Here is a 13,309-nt window from a genome sequence, read left to right on the forward strand (position 1 = left end):
CAGTTGTATTAGCATTGGCACATCTCATTACCATGGACATTATTTGGCCCCTCCCCCTGAGTCAAGATCTATTGACTTTGAAACTTTTCATAGTTAACATGTATTAGTTTGTGATTAGGTCAATTTATGGGGAACCACTAGTGGTAGGTCAATGATATTTGGTATGCAGTTGTATAAGCATTGGCATATCTCATTTCCATGGAGATCATTTGGCTCCGCCCCCTTAGTCATGGTCTATAGACCTTGAAAATTTTTCTAAGTTTACATGTATTAGTTTGTGATTAGGTCAGTTCTAGGGGAACCATTAGTGGTAGGTCGATGTTAATTGGTGTTCAGTTGTATAAGCATTAGCACATCTCATTTCCATGGAGAATATTTGGCCCCGCCCCCTCAGTCATGGTCTATTTACTTTGAAACTTTTGCTTAGTTTACATGTATTAGTTTATGATTAGATCAGTTTAAGATGAACTGCTAATGTTAAGTCATTGATATTTGGTATGCAAATGTATTGGCATTTGCAAGTATCGTTTCCATGGAGATTATATAGCCCCACCCCTGATCTTGGTTCATTGACTTTAAAAGTTTTACATAGTTTACAAGATAATGTTTGTGTTTAGGTTTGTTTAAAGGAAACGACTTATAATAAAAGATGGACGAAAGATACCAGAGGGACAGTCAAACTCATAGATCGAAAACAAACTGACAATGCCATGGCCAAAAATAAAAAGACAAACAGACAAATAATAGTACAGATGACACAACATAGAAAACTAAAGACTAAGCAACACGAACCCCACCAAAAACGGGGTGATCTCAGGTGCTCCGGAAGGGTAAGCAGATCTTGCTCCACATGTGGCACCCGTCGTGTTGCTTATGTTATTACAAATCCGGTAAATAGTCTAATTCGGTAAGTCACATTCGTGAAAAGGGAAGGGTATTGTAGTTACGACATAAGGAACATATCCGATATCATCTGTGAAACGGTTATACCATAACGGTCAACCAACTCATGATGGCGTCCTTAAAATTTACGAATGGATGACTTCAACTTCACCAAATGGAACTCTTGGCTTAATAGCTTCCTTGTGAGCAGCAATCCTCTATCAAGGAAATCATGATAGGAAACACAAGCCCGGGAATATCGTAAGTCAGTGGTATTTGGTATGCAGTTGTATTAGCATTGGCACATCTCATTTCCATGGAGATTGTTCAGCCCTGTACCTTCAGTCATGGTTCTTCGACTTTCATCGACTTTGAAAATTTAAAAATTTGCATTACTTACATGTTAAAGTATTGCAATTTTAATTTCAACATTTGCATTATCAAAATTACAAAAAGGTGAGACATATCTCTGTGATAACAGTTTATTGTGTTTTGGTCTGTTTTTCTAATACTGTATGCAATAAGTTAACTATATTTGGTGTATTGAAATATTGTACTATGTACATGTCAGTCTGGCAGGTTTTATTTGACCTTGACCTCATTTTCATGGTTCATTGGTCAATGTTCAGTTTTCCTGGTTAACTTTGTTTCTTAAATACTATAAGCAATAGGTCAACTATATTTGATGCATGGAATGATTGTAAGGTGTACATGTCTGTCTGGCATGGTTCATCTGACCTTGACTTCATTTTCATGGTTCATTGGTCAATATAGAATTTCCATGGTTTGGTCTGGTTCTTTTATACTCTAAACAATAGGTCATCTATATGTTGTGTATGGAATGATTGTATTTCTGGCTTGGTTTATCTGACCTTGACCTCATTTTCTTAGATCATAAATGTTAATGTGATACTTTAAAGTAAAACTTTATATGTAGGACTATTAACATAAAATCAATGGTCAGTATAATAGGTGTGACATTTCAGCGTGTGCACTCTTGTTGTCTTTTAGAGAAGTTAGTGTTATATTGGTTGTATGAAAAGATTATATGACAGGGTTCATTAGACCTTAACATCTATTTCATGGATCATTGATAATAATAAGTGTTTGTGATACATATAAAAAGACATGCTAAAAGCTTTAGAAGTCCAATGATGTGCTTAAGTAATTGGTTGACCATTATTTTAGCATTTCTGTGACATAGGTTATTTGGTCAATGTAATCTGATATGAGAGACTTTCATTATAAAAACTAGATCAGTTGACATTTCAGTGTGTGCATTCCTGATTCAGATTCAGATTGTTAATAGACATTTAGCCTTTATAAATATGTTATTCTTTGTTAATTAAAAGGACAACACTTTAAAGGAAGGTTAAAATACTATTTAGATTTCTGATCAACTCAAAATTTAAATGGTTCTCTTTTATCAATGAATAAACTGGCTATGACAAAAACTCATATTCACTTGTACTTCATATGTATTGATAAATTGGAAACTATTTTATTAATTTGTACTTAATATGAATATTATAACCATGATAACTGTTTAGGAGTTCCTCAGACCACATAATTATCATATTCATGTATGTGTATTTAATAAATTGATACTTTTATGAGCCATTTATTTTAATGTCCTCCCTATAAAGCTATACATCTTAGTTATAAGTGGTATGTTCTCTAAACAACATCAGACTCATAAAATTGTAATATCTGTTATGATCAAGAAAACCTGACCAGACAGTGTAGAGTTTGAAACTGCCTGTACAGATCCTAATAGTTATTTAAGCACATCAAACAGACGGGAGAATTTTGTATTAAAGTGATTGTGATTACGTAAGAAGATCTGAGAGAAGTGCAGTTAGTTACGATTTATATGTAAGTTATAACATACATTTAGGTTTTCAGATGCCAGGAAGCCATTTGTTTCTCTTTAAAAAGTAATTTTATTTTTTAACTGTTTTTAATTAGATGCTTTTTGAATGTAGTCTTATTCATCGATTTGTAAGTGAATGTTCTGTCTTCATGTAAAATGATTGGTCACTTTACCCTGGAGTTCCATTGTAGTACCAATAGTTAATTCCTCTTTGAAGTCTGTCTTTGGCATGATATTTTCAATGTTGTAGATTCTAGCTGAACTGGAATACACTGCTAACGCAGTAGCTGCTGCCACTGTTGGATTAACATCCTTTTGTCTCACATTCTGTGACATTGGTCATAGGTGAGACAAAACAAAAGATGTGTCCAGGTCTACATTTGATCTTTTAAAAGTACATACAATATGTAAAGCTCCAACTCACCAACAGTCTTGAAAATTTAAGATGCTAGATCACATGGTAACAGTTTAATTAAGACATGACAATCTATACCTGGACACATTACTTTTGGTTTTGACTGGCAAATCCTTGTTCTTACTCATACATGCAGTAAGCTTGATTTAAATGCAGCAAATACTGGCTTTAAAGTCTTTTGGCATGGAAGTTTAACACATGACCTCCCACTCTCCAGATGAACAAGCTACTACAAAACCACTGAAGTGCTTTGTTACTTGGTTTATAGTATAGCATTTCTATGACATACTGTTACCACGGGTTCATTCTTTATCTTGGGACCAATTTTTGTGGATTGAGAAAAAATAGTATTTTCTTGGATATTCGATTTCATGGTTTTGCTAAAGTCTGCATACCAGCCTGTGAATTTTTTTTTCCTCGTTGATCTTTTAAATTCGTGGTTGACCTTTACCCATGAAATCCACAAACATTAGTATCCCACGAAAACAAAAACAAAACCACAGTAGTAGATAAGTGAAGTATTATTATGTCTTTGATATAATTAAGCTAGTTAGTGTAGTGTGTTTGTGATTCAAATACAAATGAGGAGATGTGTAATGATTGCAAATGAGACTTTACTATCCAACAGAAACCAAAAAACATGGAGGTTACAATGTTACGGCCTTCAACAATCAGCAAAATCCAAAGTGTATAGTCAGTTAAAAAAAGAGCCAGACATGACAAAATGTGAAACATATTCAAATGAGTAAACCAACTGCATGATTTATGATTTGACTATAAAAGGAAAAACAAATATGACAGACAGCAACCAACAACAACCATTGAATTGCAGGCTCCTGTCTTGGGATAGGCACATAAATAATGTGGTGGATTTGAGAGTGCTCAACCTCGCTCCCTAATCTAGCTATATATATATGTAGGACTCTGAACTGTGATGGTACTCCGAACTTCGATGGTCATGCTGAAGTGCGATGGTTGGACGCTGAAGTGTGTTTTTGATCATGCTGAAGTGCGATGGTCGCATTGTGACGCTATCTTGTTGATAGCTACTCCGAAGTGCGATGGTGGATAGGCTGAAGTGCGATGGATAACATTAACTATATTTTAAATGTTATTTTTTATGTTTTCATATCAATAAAGAAGTCAATTTGTTTGTTAAAAGCAGGTTTTTCGTGTTTATTAAGTAAATCATCGAGAACCGTTTGATTTAAAACAGTCATGATAAATATTCAGCGTGACCATCGCACTTCAGCGTCCCCATCGCACCTCCGAGTCCTACATATATATAACATAGTGGTAAAACAGCACGACATAAAAGCAGTAGTTTAAGTTATTCTGCCTGTAATAGTATTTTCAAATTTTGTATATATGCAGTCTGATAGTTGGTGAGTGTATTTTATGATTTGTTTTTTTAGTAGATTGATTAATACAATTGTGAAAATCACAGCCATGAAAATATTATTAACTTTTACTTTTAAAGAGAAGGATATATGAGATATGCTGTCAATGATAAGACAGCAACTCATTGACACAAAAAAACAAAACATATGAAGAGGTTAAAATACTGTCTTCAGGGGTGGATCAAGGATTTTTGAAAGGATGGGGGGTTTAATTATGATTTTATGATAAAAAATCATATAAATTGTGAAAAACATGATATTAAAAAAAAAAGATTGGTGATTAAAAGTGGAGGTGTACGCCCCTAGCCCCCTGGATCTACCACTGGTCTTCAAAAAAATATACAGATGTCTATACAATATATCAAGTTCTAAATCACCCCAAATCTTTAAAAAAAAAAAGAGTTCATTTGAAGTTTGTGCACTGTAGTATTTTAATTAGTTAATGAAAAGTCAGTTGGTTCTGTAAGTTTAAGTTGTTTAATCCCAAACCATTCCTCATTTTTTGACATTCCTTCAGATTCTTTTTGATAACTGTATACATTTTTGATATGTACCAATGTTTCAATTAGAATACACAGACAAAATAATATATATCTGGCTGTGTGAAAGTCATTAGCTTTGCCTCCTGACATCAAAGCAAAGAGATAGTTTGTATTTACTGATCTTTGATTATGTACTGATGGGTTGCAGATGGTTTCTTCAACAAAAATGTGTAAAATCGTCTGTAATCATATTTTCATAATCCATTCTTATTTTCTCATCAAATCACAATTAGTAACTTATTTTTGGTGTGAGGCTCTCATTTAGGTGTTCATTAAAAAATAATTTAGTTGTCATGGATAATCCTGTTTTTACAACTTTGTCCAAATTGTTTGTTTATTGAGCAGCCGTTTGATGTTATTAAGTTGCCGTCTGCTTTATCTTCCATGTCATTGGCTGCTATGTTTATGTTTTGTCAAAAGATTTGTTTTATGTTGGAACATTTATTTGTAAATGCAGTTCAATTCATGTAAATATTATGACTAAGAGCTTATAAACATACTGTACTTCATAGTCAGTACAAAGTTTCTATTTTTAATTTCAAAAGGCTTTTGCTCCATGCTGCAAAGACCTCACTGTGACATTTAGATGAAGAACAGCAATAAAAGCATTTTTTTTTGGTGTTTCCATGTGTCAGTGGTGATTTTGTGACAAGAATTTTATCTCAATTATTTGACAAAAGTAGATCTCAGTCTGCAAACAACAAATTCAGATCTTAAGTGACCAAGGACTTGCATGAAATAGAAATAGTTCTTACTCAGATTGACTCATCTGCATTGACATAATATGTCTTATATCAATATATGTACATGTAGTTCTTAGCTCTTAGTGAACTAATATCTTACATACAAACAAGTTACATATTGTTATAGTAATAGATCTTCTTCAGATGGGCTAGAGGTTTAACCTGACTTACTTGTGATAGCCATAGTTTGAAGTTAGATGTACTTGTATCTTCAATGGTAAATGAAAGACTTATGGCATAAATTATTTATTGTTGGATGCATGGACACCAAATTTCCAATTGCGAATGACTTAAATTGGATATAAATTGCTCTTAGCCAGATGGTTGAGAGTCTTAAAACTGACTTAAAAGAGGTACGAAAGATACCAGAGGGACAGTCAAACTCATAGATCGAAAACAAACTGACAACGCCATGGCCAAAAATAAAAAGACAAACAGACAAATAATAGTACAGATGACACAACATAGAAAACTAAAGACTAAGCAACACGAACCCCACCAAAAACTGGGGGTGATCTCAGGTGCTCCGGAAGGGTAAGCAGATCCTGCTCCACATGTGGCACCCGTCGTGTTGCTTATGTTATTACAAATCCGGTAAATAGTCTAATTCGGTAAGTCACATTTGTGAAAAGGGTATGGTATTGTAATCACGACATAAGGAACATATCCGATATCATCTGTGAAACGGTTATTCCATAACGGTCAACCAACTCGTGATGGCGTCCGTAAAATTTACGAAGGGATGATTTTAACTTCACCATTTGGAACTCTTGGTTTAATAGCTTCCTTGTGAGCAGCAATCCTCTATCAAGGAAATCATGATAGGAAACACAAGCCCGGGAATATCGTATCAATTGGGAGATATATACTCCGTATGCAGGCGCTGCTGGAATGTTGCTACATAGAAATGGAAAGTTCACAATTGGGAAGCTGAAATCATCTCTTTTGTCGTAAAGTTTTGTTTTCAACCGACCCTCATTGTCACTTTCTAGATGTAAGTCAAGATATGAGGCAGACTTAACTGTATCTGTAGTATCCTTTATCTCTAGTTCGATGGGATAGATTCGTTCAACATAGTCACCAAATTTTTTTATTATTTAGTGAGAGAACATCATCTATATAGCGGAACGTAGAGTTAAAGGATATTGCTAACTTCTTATCTTTCTTCCTAAGAAGTTCCTGTATGAAGTCAGCCTCATAATAATAAAGAAACAAGTCGGCAAGAAGAGGGGCACAATTGGTTCCCATTGGAATTCAGACAGTCTTGAAAAAAATGTTCTCCAAACGTAACAAATATGTTGTCAATCAAGAAATCAAGCATCTTGATAATGTCAGTTTCAGTGAATTTTTTGTTTGAATCAGAGTGATTCTTTACAAAGTAGGATTTATCCCTCCCCAAGACAAGATACTTGTATCTACGTTCGCCATTCTTTTTAATGAAACAAAGTAATACCAATTCTTTCAATTTGTCTTTTAGTTTGGAATGGGGAATACTTGTGTAAAGTGTGGAAAAGTCAAATGTTTTAATACTATTGCAAGATGAGAGAGTCTTAGACTGTATGTACTCTAAAAGATCTTTGGAATTTTTTAGTATCCACATCTGATTCACGCCACCTCTAGAATAGGCAGTTTCACAATAACTTTGGGGCCTGGCTTTGATTGCTGATAAAATAGATGTTAATAATTTAGAAAGAGGTTTCGTTGAGCACTTGGAAGACCCAGCAATATAACGTTGTTTGTAAGGACACTTATGTAGTTTAGGTATCCAATACAGTGATGGAAGATCCAGTTCTTCATCTTTGGTTGAAATTCCAAAGGAACATAGAACAGACCTATGATTATCCAGGATTTCCTCTTTGGTAAGTGTCGTGAGTTTTCAAGTGAATTGTCAATACCTAATTCATTTATCAAGCAGTTTATGAAAACGATGTTGTTTGGGGCTTTAACCTGTCTGATTTATAGTTCTTAGTCAGATGAACCAATATCTATGTTGTAAAAGACTTACATATAATAGGAATAGTTCATAGGCAGATGGTCTCAAATTTAAGTTGCACTAGATGACTTTAAGTGTAAAAAAAATATTTCTAAGTCATTGACTCAAATTTAAGTTGCAAATAACTTAATAAGTGTCAAAGAAATATTTCTTAATCAGGTACTCGAGACCTTAGTTATTCGTGTAAAAGAACTATTGGTTAAAGTTATAGACTTTTAAAGTTGCAAATGACCTACATGTAAAAGAAATATTTCTTAGTCAGATGGACCCAAATTAAAAGCTTCAAATGACTTACATGTAAAAAAGACATCTAGTTCTGAATTAGATAGACTCAAATCTTCAGTTGTGAATGACTTGCACGTAACTTTTCAGAACATTTTTTTTATAATACAATTTACTTTTGGAATGTCCAAATGCTAAAAGATAGATGTTGAACCTTATTCTTAAGCTTTGCAGTTTTTCTGTAAATTCTCAGTGTCAGAGAAATGTTTTCATCCTTGCAGTTAGCTACATACAGCTGGTCAGAATGTCCAGAGTAATGTTAATCTAATTGACAATTTCATAAAATGCTGTATTTTTGCAGTACTTGTAGTTTTTGTCTCGCCTGCAGCGAAAGTAGCGGTAGATGAGACACAGGTGTTGTTTTTCCGACGTCAACAATTGTTAAGTTTACTGCTTAAGTCAGTTTGATAGGAACTACTTATGATAGATCATTGATATTTTCTATAAAGTTGCATTACTATCATTACATATCAGTTTGATGACTATTTTGAGGCCCTGCCCCCTAGGTCGTGGTCCAGCGACTTTCATTTAATTAGGAATTTTCAATGTTAAGTTTTGTGCTTAAGTCATTTTGATAAGAACTACTTGTGATAGATCAATGATATTTTCTATATAAAGTTGCATTACTATCAGTACATATCAGTTTGATGACTATTTCGAGGCCCTGCCCCTGAAGTCCAGTGACTTTCAATTGATTCTCAATTTTCAATGTTAAGTTTTCTGCTGAAGTTAGTTTGATAGGAACTACTTACCATAGACCAAGATATTTTCTATAAAGTTACATTACTATCTGTACATCTCAGTTTGTTGACCATTTTGAGGCCCCGCCCACGTTCATGGTCAGGGACTTTGAGTTACTGTCCATCAGATTAGCTTTTTCTAAATTATATGTCGACAGTCGAGACATATCTTTGTGTCAACAGACTTTATTGGGGATATTCATTTATGGTAAAAAATATAGTAATCTATTATTCAAATGCAAGCAGATTGTAACAGTGATTTGGACTGGACATGTTGATTTGAATTTTTCCCAGAATCCATGCTTTAAGTACAATTAGATACAATGTTTTAATATTTGAAGATTATTAAAAACAGAGTCACTATAGCAACATATTTAATATTCAGAAAGCAGAGAATAGATTTACTATGATGAAAGGAAGTTTTATTGAAACAATTTCATGATTTTAAACGTTTCCCCGTCTTATTATATAATATTGACTAGTGTTAGTACTTTGAAAAACCTTGTAATTACAGAGATAAACAGGTGTTCACATGATTAAAAACAAAAAATACATGTAACTATCAAAATAAAGATATTTTAAGATTGTTGTAATGGCTATAAATGCTTGTAATAAAATAGATAGTTTATTTCCCCTAATTGATACAGATAGCTGGTTACAAATGCTTGATATAAAATATGGGCTTAGTACTGGTTTACCCTCTTATGTCACAAAGTCACTTTTTAGAAATTGCCTCAGGTAACTTTTCAATAAAAAAAAACATTTAAATAAAACTGTTTTGAACATTTTTACTTGAAAACAACACACCAAGTTGGATGGTCTCATGCCAACCCCACCCCAAAAAGGTCACAGATAACATTTTACCATGTTGGAGATACTAAATAGTAAGTTGTCCACTGATGCTAATACTGTAAGTTCTATTGGGATCTAGGTAACAGACCTTGCCAAAGACTGTTTTGAAAGGCATAGAGATTATAGCATAAAGGTCAATACTGTGAATGCATTATTTTTGTGGACCACTTGCTTTTGTTTATTGTGGGTCAAAGTTAACCGTGAATTTACCACTAAATACAACTTATCTTAGATGTATGTAGAGTTTGTTGAAATTAGGAATTGAATCAAGTATCTACGAAAAAACAATTTTCAGTAAATCTTATCAATCCACAAAAATTGTAAACCTCCAAAATGAATGCATTCATTGTACGTTAGCAACTAAAAAAACAAAAAAAATACAAGATATAGATAGACCTTCAGTGGTAGAAAATCCCTTAGAGTTGACTGGGATATAGATGTATTGTCATTTGGACTTCTGTCAGAAAGTACAACCCATATGCTAAAGAGGGGCATGTATGGTTGTGTGAGATCTAAAAATATACATGTAGCCACATCTCACAGAATGTGAAAGTCTGACACCTTGTGTAGAAAGATTACCACACTATTTGATTCTTTTCAACAACTCGTTGAGGGGTCTCTAGGTGCCAGTTGGAAGACAAAACTACCACTATCCAACATACTGTCTTTTCCAGTGGCAGTCTATTAATTTCATGGCTTTCACATCCAAACTAATCCACCTTGAAGGGCCAGTCGATTGGGATCATTGTTAATTTGTTTTATGTCCTGAATATGTATGAAATATTTGCCACTGGTAGGTAAAGAAACAACAATCATACAGATTGAAATATGATAACACTCTTAAATATATTTTTATTTGTGTTCAGAAAAAAATATCAAGTATGAAAAGTCAAAACCATCTTGTTTATTACTGAATATATATGTTGAAATAAAAGAGCACTTTGAAATATTTTCTGATTTACTTTTTATAGGAAAAAAAGACATAATGTATGAAAAGTAAAAACCATCATTTTTATTACTGAATATGTTGAAATGATTTATCTCTTCAGGATTTAACTTCAGATGAAAATGAGATGGTGTATAAAAGATCCTCACACTTCGTCTGATCAACTATTAACTATTTGTTACACAAAGTTAAAAAGCAGATATTAGGTCATAATGAATATTTTCTCCATTAACCCAAACTTGAATGCACACATCACATGTTTGCCCTGTTATTGAAGTTATCTATGAGTTTGACAGCAGACGTTAAGTTTATGACTCTAATAAATCAGTGCAAGCAGACATTACCCATGATGCTTTGTGTTTCAGGAACAATTTCTGCAGTCTGAGATGCGTTTTCACCTGTGATTCAGAGTTTTTACCTGTAGATGTGAAAGATAACAATCGTTTTTAGTTGGATTTTATATACTACTTTCAAGGTAAGCTGATTTAAATTTAAATTGAGTCTTTTTTCTTTGTTGACGACTTTTTGATTTTTTATTTTTAACACCTTTGATATATATTCTGTGACTTTTTCCAACCAAGAGTTCTGTAATTTGTAAAAATTCATTTATATAAGTGCATATCAAATTTATTCTTTGTAACATGTGTTTACTTTTTGTTTATGAACTTTATTCTTAACATTTTGTATGGATAAAGACTCTTCTACCTGTTTTTATCGTGATATAAATAAACATATCACATTTTTACAAAAGATTTCATTTGCATTTTACCGATAAATTAAAAGAAAAGGCCCACTATATTATTGATACCCTGTGTTTTGTGTTTAAATACCCTGTTTGTTTTTACACCCATAAAGAAAGATATTGGAATTTTTATGTATCCAATTTTGACTAGCTTGACAGACAAGACCGGTGTTTAGTTTTAGTCAGACAACAAATAAAACATTCTTTAGATGCTAAAGATATTATACAGGAAAATTGTTTGGATTTGATTTTCTTCTTTGATGTCTTCTTTCTTTCTTTTTTTTTTTTTTTTTTTTTTTTTGCCATGTTGCACATTTGTTAATTTTTTTCTCCATAAAAAAACAAGGGTCATTCAATAAAACTTATTGCTGCTAGAGATATTATGCAATTTTGATTTTTTTTCTTTGGTATCATTAAGTTTTTAGGTTTTTTCATTCTCCATTTTTTTTTTTTTTTTTTCCCATGACTCTCACATATGATTTTTTTCTTCATCAAAATAGAGTCACTTTAATATTGATGCTAGAGATATTATGTTACAAAATTGTTCAGATTTGATTTTCTTTTCTCATGATCTGTTTTTGCCTTTGCTTTCTTTCTTTCTTCTTTTCTTATTTTTCCCCCATGTATCATATTTAAATTTTGTATCCATCAAAATAAAAGTCATTCAATAAAACTTATTGAGACTTAACACAACTTCCTGTTGTTTCAGTTTAATGTGCAATAGAACCCTGCATTTATGCACCCTGTTTCCTTCATATTCAATCTAGGCTTCCCAAGCCATAGAACTTTATAGTATTTCCTGATGCATAAACTCTTTGTGTGGTATATGAAACTTTCAGTCAATAAAACACTGCATTGTATTGGATACAATTGTCAAAGCATGTTGTCTTAATGCTGCACATGCATCTGTGTGACTCATTTCCATGCAATAAATTGATTCTTTAATCCACCATAGAATTATTCAGGTCTACTTTTTGCAAGATCAAAGGAAAATGATGTGAATATTTCCCATTTTAGATTAGATGTCTGAAGTTGTATTGATTCCATCAGCATTATGTTTCCATTGTCTCTTTCTATGTAGTTTGCATCATAAATTGCAAATTAAATTAAAAGGAAAAAATCAACTGTGACATCAAGACTGCAGGCAATGTTTTCACATGTGAAGGGTTTCTCTGGCAGATATCTGTCTGGTGGACAATCATACCACATCCTAAATATTTTATATTATAAAAATAAGAAGATGTGGTATGATTGCAATAAGACAACTCTCTACCGAATGTTAAAGAAGTTAAGTAGACTATTTTTTACTCCAAATTTGTCCTCACAATGCTTAAAAAATTAAAAACAACATCAACAGTTTTCCATTAGTGAATTTAATTTATTTTTGGACAAATCAAGAATTTAAACGAAAGATGTTCCCCATGAAGGAAATGGAAATCATTTAAATTTACAATAAAAGAGGGTCAGATAATCAGATTCTAAATGTTCACGACCAAAATTTATGATAAAATAGATCCCCCCCTTTGACATAGATTTATATTTGACAACTCAATAATATATTCATCAGATAATATAAGGTAAGATCGACAGAAATTGAAATGAAATATATATGTATCTGGTTACCTGTTTAAAAGCAATTTATAATATAACCAATTATTAGTGAATCATTTAAAAATATTAATTTCTACCAATAATGTATTTTATGACTAAAACTTCAAAAGGACATTTTAACATGAAAAGAGATTTTATTAGCAGGCTTTGTAAAAATATTGCACAATCATACACCCACTGCACAATAGGGCCTTTTATGACGGGCAATTTAGGTTTAATTGAATGTGAATTGGAGTCTGGGTTAAATGGGGGAAATATGCATAAACCGCAGCTAGCTTGAATAAACTG

The 13,309-nt window shown here is 32.6% G+C and overlaps 1 protein-coding gene across 3 annotated transcripts in view; it reads left to right on the top strand.

Moving 5' to 3' along the window:
* LOC127700677 (plexin-A4-like) overlaps positions 1 to 13,309 on the top strand; it is a 62,046-nt gene that overhangs the window by 6,416 nt on the left and 42,321 nt on the right. Inside the window, exons 1-2 of one of the 3 annotated variants that reach the window (XM_052204261.1) lie at positions 2,616 to 2,757; positions 11,034 to 11,143. The gene's annotated coding sequence lies outside the window, so the exon portion shown is untranslated. Of the gene's footprint in view, positions 1 to 2,615; positions 2,758 to 10,871; positions 11,144 to 13,309 lie in introns of those variants that run through there. The other 2 variants (XM_052204272.1, XM_052204282.1) reach the window with 2 other exon arrangements.

Source organism: Mytilus californianus, unplaced genomic scaffold (assembly GCF_021869535.1).
Source record: "Mytilus californianus isolate M0D057914Y unplaced genomic scaffold, xbMytCali1.0.p SCAF_1, whole genome shotgun sequence".
Lineage (NCBI taxonomy): Eukaryota > Metazoa > Mollusca > Bivalvia > Mytilida > Mytilidae > Mytilus > Mytilus californianus.